We start from the raw sequence: 7,678 nt of genomic DNA, 5'->3' as shown, positions 1-7,678 counted from the left end.
GATTCAGAATTTAAAAAAAAAGTATTAGCATACAAAGTAACAAAAAAGTAAATCATTCACAATCAACTCAAAGACATAAAACTGAATTCTTTATACTTTGCATATCCCTTATCACAGTAGTTCTTAACATCCCCCCACAGCCATTATTCAACAAAGCCATTGGTAAGTAACAGTGGTTCAAAAACACACTGATTCCAATGAAAGTTGGCCATGGGCCACCCGTGTACTTGAGAATCAGGGCAGAATTTCTGGGAGAGGCCATAGTTCAGAAAATCCCTCCAGAGGGTTCTTGTATCTCCACCTCTCTGTATTCCTATTCCCAGTGGTGCCCTAAGATCATTAACTCATTTTGGTTTATTGGGCACCAGACCTCCTATATTTTTTTTATTTATTTTTATTTTTTATTGAGACAGAGTGTTATTATGTTGCCCTCGGTAGAGTGCATGGTGTCACAGCTTACAGCAACCTCAAATTCTTGGGCTTAAGCCATTCTCTTGCCTCAGCCTCCCAAGAAGCTGGGACTACGGGTATTCATCACAATGCCCAGCTATTTTGTTGTTGTTGTCGTCGTTGTTGTTTAGCAGGCCCGGGCCAGGTTTGAACCCACCACTCCTGGTGCATGTGGCCAGTACCCTAAGCACTGAGTGATCGGCGCCAAGCCCAGACCTCCTATTCTTCTTCTGATAATCTGGTTAGGAGAGTGGGCTTTAAACTGTCTACATTTGAATCTTGGCTGTGTCCCTTGATTTCTCTGGGCCCCTCTAGGTTCCCCTGATACCATCAGCTGCCAAAAGCCGTCTCTTTCCTCAGTGGTGCTGACAAAACATGGATCTGTTCAGGTTTGGTGTGATGTCCTTTGTGCTCAGGTGGTCCTATATCCTACCTCAGCCTCTGGGTACAAATCATGATTGGTCAAAAACAGTCATAGGAGGCTGAGCATGGTGGCTTATGCCTTTAATCCTAGCACTCTGGGAGGTCAACTTGGGAGGATTGCTTGTGGTCAGGAGTTTAAGACTTGGCCTGAGCAAGAGCAAGACCTAGTCTCTACAAAAAATAGAAAAAATTATCTGGGCACGGTGGCACATGCTTATAGTCCTAGTGGGCTGGGGCAGGAGGAAGCCCAAAGGAGCCCTGGCCACCTCCATGCCCATAGGCCCAAAATGTCAGGCACCCGCCCTGGTCTCCTGGCCATAGCCCTGCAGTGCTCTTCAGGTCAGAACAGCTAGGGACCCCTGCGCCATGGGAGAAGACCTGTCCCCTCCCTCAAGCCCATCATCCAATCCTTCCCTGCACCCAGCATCTTGGCTCCACTGAGTCTCGTGCTTGGGTGAGGTTCAAACTGGGTCTACTCTCCTTACAGGGGCTGAGAGAGACTGAAGCACCTGCCCATGGTTCCTCAGCCAAGAACAGAATAACACTGCATTATCCCATTAATCCTCACAGCAGCCTTGAGGGAGGCACTGTGAGTGCTCTTACTTTATAGATGAGAAAAGTGATGCACAGAGAGGTTAAGTAACTTGCCCAAGGTCACACAGCTGGTAAAAAGCAGAGGTGGGACTGTAGCCTGGGTGTCTGCTCCAGGGTACAGCTGTCAGCCACTGTTCTCTTTTCCCCGACAATGGTAAGAAGCCACTACCTCATGCCTCTCCCTGAGAGTGTGAACAACACCTGTGACTGTCCATGGTGGTGCACCATGGCCCCAGGCAGCTCCCTGGGAGGGTGTGGCCCTCTGGTGCCACCCCAGCACACTTGGCCTGCCACAGTGGCGGAAGTTGAGGAAGTTACCTCACCACTGTGTTCTGTGCCTCACCGGTTTAGGGAACGATGCTGGTGCCACCAACCCGAGGGGTGCTGTGAGCTTTCCCTGAGTGGACACAGACACAGGACACACAACTGCGTCTGTGCCAGAGACATTAACAGCATTGTTCTCACTAACATTGTCATGACTGCAAGGGAGGGAGCAAAAGACAAAACGACAGTGTCCTGCTGCTGCCGGAACCCCAAATCCTGCTCACTCAGCGCCCAGCCCCCAGCAGTAGATTCTCCCCCACACAGAGTGGGTGGCAGCTCTTGCCTCTCAGCTTGTCCCCACCAAGGGGCGGGGCCTCACAGCCAGGCCCTGGTTCTCACCTCCTGTGATGACCACTAGGCATCCTTCTCAGAGCCCCTCTGTCGGTGCCTCCACTGAGCTGCGGGAAGGAGGAGGGAGGGGAGGCTGAGTGATTTCAGACCCCACAGGTCCTGGACGGGAAAAGGAGGCCAGCACCCAGGGTCTGGCCCCAGGGCGGATTTCCCCAAAGACGGCCAGACATGCTGTTCTACCACTTGTATCTTGTGTGGAAATAGAGTTTGTCTTCTTCTTGACCTGGAGAAATATTACAAAATGCTGCCTTCCCTGGAGCAATGCACTGACCTGCAGCATTTTAATGCAATTATTTAATGTTTCTCTTGTTCATGGCTATGCCTCCAGGGCCTGGCACACAGCGAAATCGAGAATGGATGGATAGACGGATGGGTGGGCAGATGGGTGGGTGGGCAGATGGATGGATGGATAGACGGGTGGGTAGGTGGATGGATGGATAGATGGATGGGAGATTAGGTAGATGGGTAAGTAGGTGGATAGTTGGATGAATGGGTAGATGGATGGATAGATAAGTGGGTGGGTGGCCAGGTGGGAGGATGGATAGAAGGATGGATAGTTGGATAAGTGGATAGATGAACGGATGGGTAGATGGATGGGAAAAATGATGGCTTGAAAAGCCTGGGGGCCAAAACCAGGTGTGTGGACTCAATACCCAGAGTCCCTCCAGATGCCAGAGGGTGGCTTCTGTTTCTGAGCCCCTCTCCTTTTCTTCCTGCACTCAGCCGGGGCCGCACTGGCAGTGGCCTTCCCGTGGCAGGTCCTGTATGAGGTCTCATTCATTCTTCCTCACACCCACCAAACCTCATGCCCCTGCAACTTTGACCCTGGTCTCCTGCCACCCAGAACAGTCGTCCCCTAATAGCTGCTCACACTCTGTGCAGAACTTTGCTTAAATGTCCCCTCCTCAGAAAGGACTTCTCTAACTGCCGTTTTACTTAAAGTCATAGGTATGGGGATGGGAGAAAGGTCAAGATAAGTGACAAGATGGCCACTCCATCTTGGTCACAAAGGGCTTGGTTTGCTCTCTCTGTTTCTCTCTCTATACTTCACATTTTTCATAATAAAAGTTTTTTAAATAATAGAGACCACATTCCTTCCATGACTATCTATCCTGTCACCCAGTTCTATTTTCCTTCAGAACACTTAAATCCATCTGACATTATGTCATGGGTTTGTTGAGAGCAGCTCCATGAGAGCCAGACTTCGTCTTAGTCACCTCTGTATCCCAGGGATGTGCCCAGCACACAGTTGGCACTTAATAAATATTGGCCAAGTCATCAAAGAATCAATCGTACTATAGAGGCAAACGTGTTGTAAAGGACGCACCTGCCATGGTGTGAGGCTTTGGGCCCCACCCTGTTTCAATCATTGCTGTGGGACTCAGAGACAGACTAACTTACTCTTCAGTTACTCATTCAACAAATGTTTAGGATACCCCTCTGGTCAAGACCAGCACTGAGTGTCTTGCTGAGTCTCCAAGGAGGCCCCTGACTATGTTGGAGACGTGTTTGGGGCCGGGGGCATCTCAGAAGGGGAACTGAGCTCACCCAGTCTGGAGTATCAGGAAGAGACTCCTAAAGGAAGTGATACCTAAGTTTCATCTTAGACTGTGCCTCTGCCCTCCAGCCTGGGTGACAGAGGAGATTTATTAAAAAAATTTTTTTTCATAAAAATAAAGGCTAGAGGCAGTGTCTCACATCTATAATCCCAGCACTTTGGGAGACCAAGGTGGGAGGATCCCTTAAGCTCAGGAGTTTAAGACCTGACTGAGCAAGAGTGAGAACCCATCTCTCTAAAATTAGAAAAACTAGCTAGGTATAGTGATGGCCTGTGGTCCCAGCTACTGGGGAGGCAGGAGGATCACTTGAGCCCAGGAGTCTGAGCTAGGCTGATGCCACAACACTCTACTTCTGGCAACAGAGAGACTCTGTCTCAAATAAATGAAACTAAAATAAAATAAAATAAAATAGGCTTGGCAACTGTGGCTCAAGCAGCTAAGGTGCCAGCCACATACACCAGAGCTGGCGGATTCGAATCCAGCTCAGGCCCACTAAACAACAATGACGCTGCAACCAAAAAATAGCCGGGCATTGTGGTGGGTGCCTGTAGTCCCAACTACTTGGGAGGGGGAGGCAGGAGAATTGCTTGAGCCAAGGAGTTGGAGGTTGCTGTGAGCTGTGATGCCACGGCACTCTCCCCAGAGCGACAGCTTGAGGCTCTGTCTCTAAATAAAATAAAACAAAATAAAACCCTCCTTCAAATGTGGGGGAAAGCTAAGGCTGTGTTACACGTTCTATAGGCCAGGCTCTCCATACACGTTACTTCCTCACAGGCATCATATGAGAGGTGGGCATTTTGGCAACCTCGTTTTCTAGAAGAGGAGACTGAGGCACAGAGAGGGTCCGTAACCTTCCCAGGTCACACAGCAGGTGAGCAGCAGATCCCAAGAGGCAAAGGGGTTCCTTGTGCAGCCAGCAAAAACCCTCCTGTGAGTTGGGAACCCCGGCCCTGCCGGGGAGGCAGTACAGATAGTAACGCTTCCATCTGCTCCACTCTCACAGTTTACAAAGCACTGTCCCACACATCTCCAAGTCTGGTCTGCACAGCAGTGCCCGGAGGTAGGGGTGGGGCTCTGGTTTCCCCACCGGAGACAGGAAGACTGAGGCTTCTGGAGCACACTCTGGCTGGAAGGAGCAGAGTGGGTGGGACCCTGGTCTTCTAACTGCAATTCCTGAGCTCATTCTGCCCACATGGAGTCTCGTGCAGAGCAGACTGACATTTTAAGGTGCAGGTGGTGCTGGGGCCCTAGAAGGCCAAGCTCACACAGGGACCTGGTGACCCACCTGGGAGTCTAGGCACTGGGGAGGACATTGGTGCCCTGAGGACTCGTCTCTGTGGAGGGAACCACAACCTTTAGGACAGTGGTTCTCAACCTTCCTAATGCTGCAACCCTTTAATACAATTCCTCATGTTGTGGTGACCCCCAACCATAAAATCATTTTTGTTGCTACTTCATAACTAATTTTGCTACTGTTATGAATCCTAATGTAAATATCTGATATGCAGGATGGTCCTAGGTGACCCCTCAGTAAGGATCATTTGACCCCCAAAGGGGTCTAAACCCACAGGTTGAGAACCACTGCTTTAGAACAAACTCAACATCCAGAAAACACTCAGAAAGAATCTGGGTGACAAAGAGGCTCAGAGAACCACAAAGGAGGGGAGAGGGTGAGGTACTGTTGTGAGGAAGAGCTGCCGCACTGGGAGTTGAGGAGAAGCCAGTCCAGAAAGTTCTGTGGGCAGAGTCCAGGGAAGCTTTCGATTCCTCACCCCCTCCTCCCCCTGCAGACCCACAGCCAGCCAGCCCCTCCTATAGACACCCTGGACATTCCTCTGCGCCACTCACTGGTGGTATTTTGCTCAGTGGTTTATGTGTCTGCCCCATGGGACCTCCGAGCCCCTCCTGCCAGCCACCCTACATTGGCCTCTCTGACTTGGACTGTAGGCAGAGAACTGTGGGGTGACCTCTCAACCTCTCATGTGGGCCTGTTTCCTCGAGAGTGAAAAGCGGATGGTATTTCTTGCTGTGCCTCCCAGAATGGGAAGCAATGTCCAGCCCTGATGGGATACTTTGAGTCCCCTGCCCTTTCAAGTCCTGATATTGGCGCTGATGCTGTGGGCTCGGAGGTCCCATGGGGCTGCTCTCTCCCTCCACCTGCCCATCCTGGCCAGGGCTATGTTTGGTTCAGACCCGCTGTGCCTGGGCATCAGGGCACAAGCCCACGGGACAAAGGCTACAGAAGGAGGGCCAGAGACAAAGCCACTGCTGTGTGGCCCAAGTTCCAAAATAAGACCCATTAATAGAGTCTGGTCACCATAGCAACGGGAAAGGTATGGCAGACACTCCACTTTCTTCCCTCCCCAAGGAATCAAGTCCCTCTGTCACCAGGAGGATCCTGCCAAGCCCAGGACCCAGGGGAGGCATTTGCACACACACCATCCTACTGAGGCTCCACTGCAGTCCTGCAAGGAGGTCATGATCATCATCATGTCATGACCCTACAGATGGGGCTCTGAGACAGGGGCCCTGGCCAGGATCAACAATAACCCAGGTCTGTTTAGATCCAAGTCCAGCAACACAGTCTTTAGGAGGCCTGGAACCAAACTCCCATCTCCCTCACTCACTCCCAGCCTCAGTTTCCCCCTTTCCACCCAAAGCATTTTCAGGGGTAGAGATGGGGACAGTTCTGCATCCTACTCAGCTCTTAGTGGTGGAGAATAGGCATGATCACCCCGGGCAGGGACTCTGGGACTCTTGAAATAATCTCTTGCCTTCAGGGTTTAATGACAGCAATGTCCCCCATGGAATTCATGGATAATTCCTCCCTGGGAGGTAGGGGGTATTAGACAGACCGTGGGCTTTACCTATGCCCCAAGCTTTCTCATTCCTCCTCTGACGACAGGCCCTGCCTAGCCACAAGAGTAGGGCATGATATGGACCTGACCGATCAATCCTTGTATTCATCTCTCTGGCAACTGTGATTGGTCCTAGAGATATTGAATGACACAAGCAGAGCCAATCAAAGAGCTCCCTGGGACTGCTATGTGGATACTGAGAGAAAAAAGCTCCTGCTTTCCTGGCAGGAGTTGGGGTACCATTCATTGAGTTGGGACTTCCAAGAGCCTTGTTCCACATACTGTGGCAAAGGTGTGATATTGCCAAGGTTCAATGACATACAACAGAATCCATTAGAGCTAGTGGAAGAAAAGGAAATTTTCTCTCTCTTTTTTAGCTTATTAACTGACCGAGCGTCCAGGAACAAGTACCCAAAACACACTACAAACCTGGGCTAAGAGACTGGGGCTGCTGCCTCCATCGGGAAGCTGTGGAACTGGGAGGCCACCACTTCTGCCGGCTCTAGATGCTCTGCTACAATCCACCCAGCAAAATGGGCACTCTGTGCCCTGTGTCTCCCCCCATGCAACTCGGTTCCAAATTCTAGTCTGCACATGCATCCGATGGCAGGGTTTCTGTACCCCTGAGAGCACTAGTGCAAAAGTGTCTGGGAAACATAGTGAAGTTTTCTGGCTTCTGCAGCACAGGCAGGCGTTCTACCCAGGAATGGGGCAACTGTGATGTGTGCCACGGGGAAGTCCGACACTCACTGTCATCACCTTCACCCAGATGAGGCTGTCATAGTTCCCCATGCTGCCCAGCAGCTGGAGTCAGGGACCCCTGGTGCGGCCTGGACTCTGCTGTTTCCTCAGTATTGTCCCTCAGCAAACTCCTCTCTTTTGGGGGCCTCAGTCTATTTATCTGTCATTTTGGGGTGCTCAGACCTATCCCTAATGTGTCTCAGAGCGGTTGTGAAGATCAAAGTGAGACAGTAGGTGGGAAAGGCTTTGTGCCCTGCAAAGAGCTACACACCTGGGAAAGTTTCTCACCGTTCAGGGAACAGCTTAGACCAAGAGGAAGATGAACCCAGAAAATCTTAGCAACTAGGTTACAGGTACACTGAAGGGGTTCAGCCCCCC

Source organism: Otolemur garnettii, unplaced genomic scaffold, assembly GCF_000181295.1.
Source record: "Otolemur garnettii isolate 467f Iridium unplaced genomic scaffold, OtoGar3 scaffold00007, whole genome shotgun sequence".
Lineage (NCBI taxonomy): Eukaryota > Metazoa > Chordata > Mammalia > Primates > Galagidae > Otolemur > Otolemur garnettii.
This window is presented reverse-complemented; position numbering follows the sequence as displayed.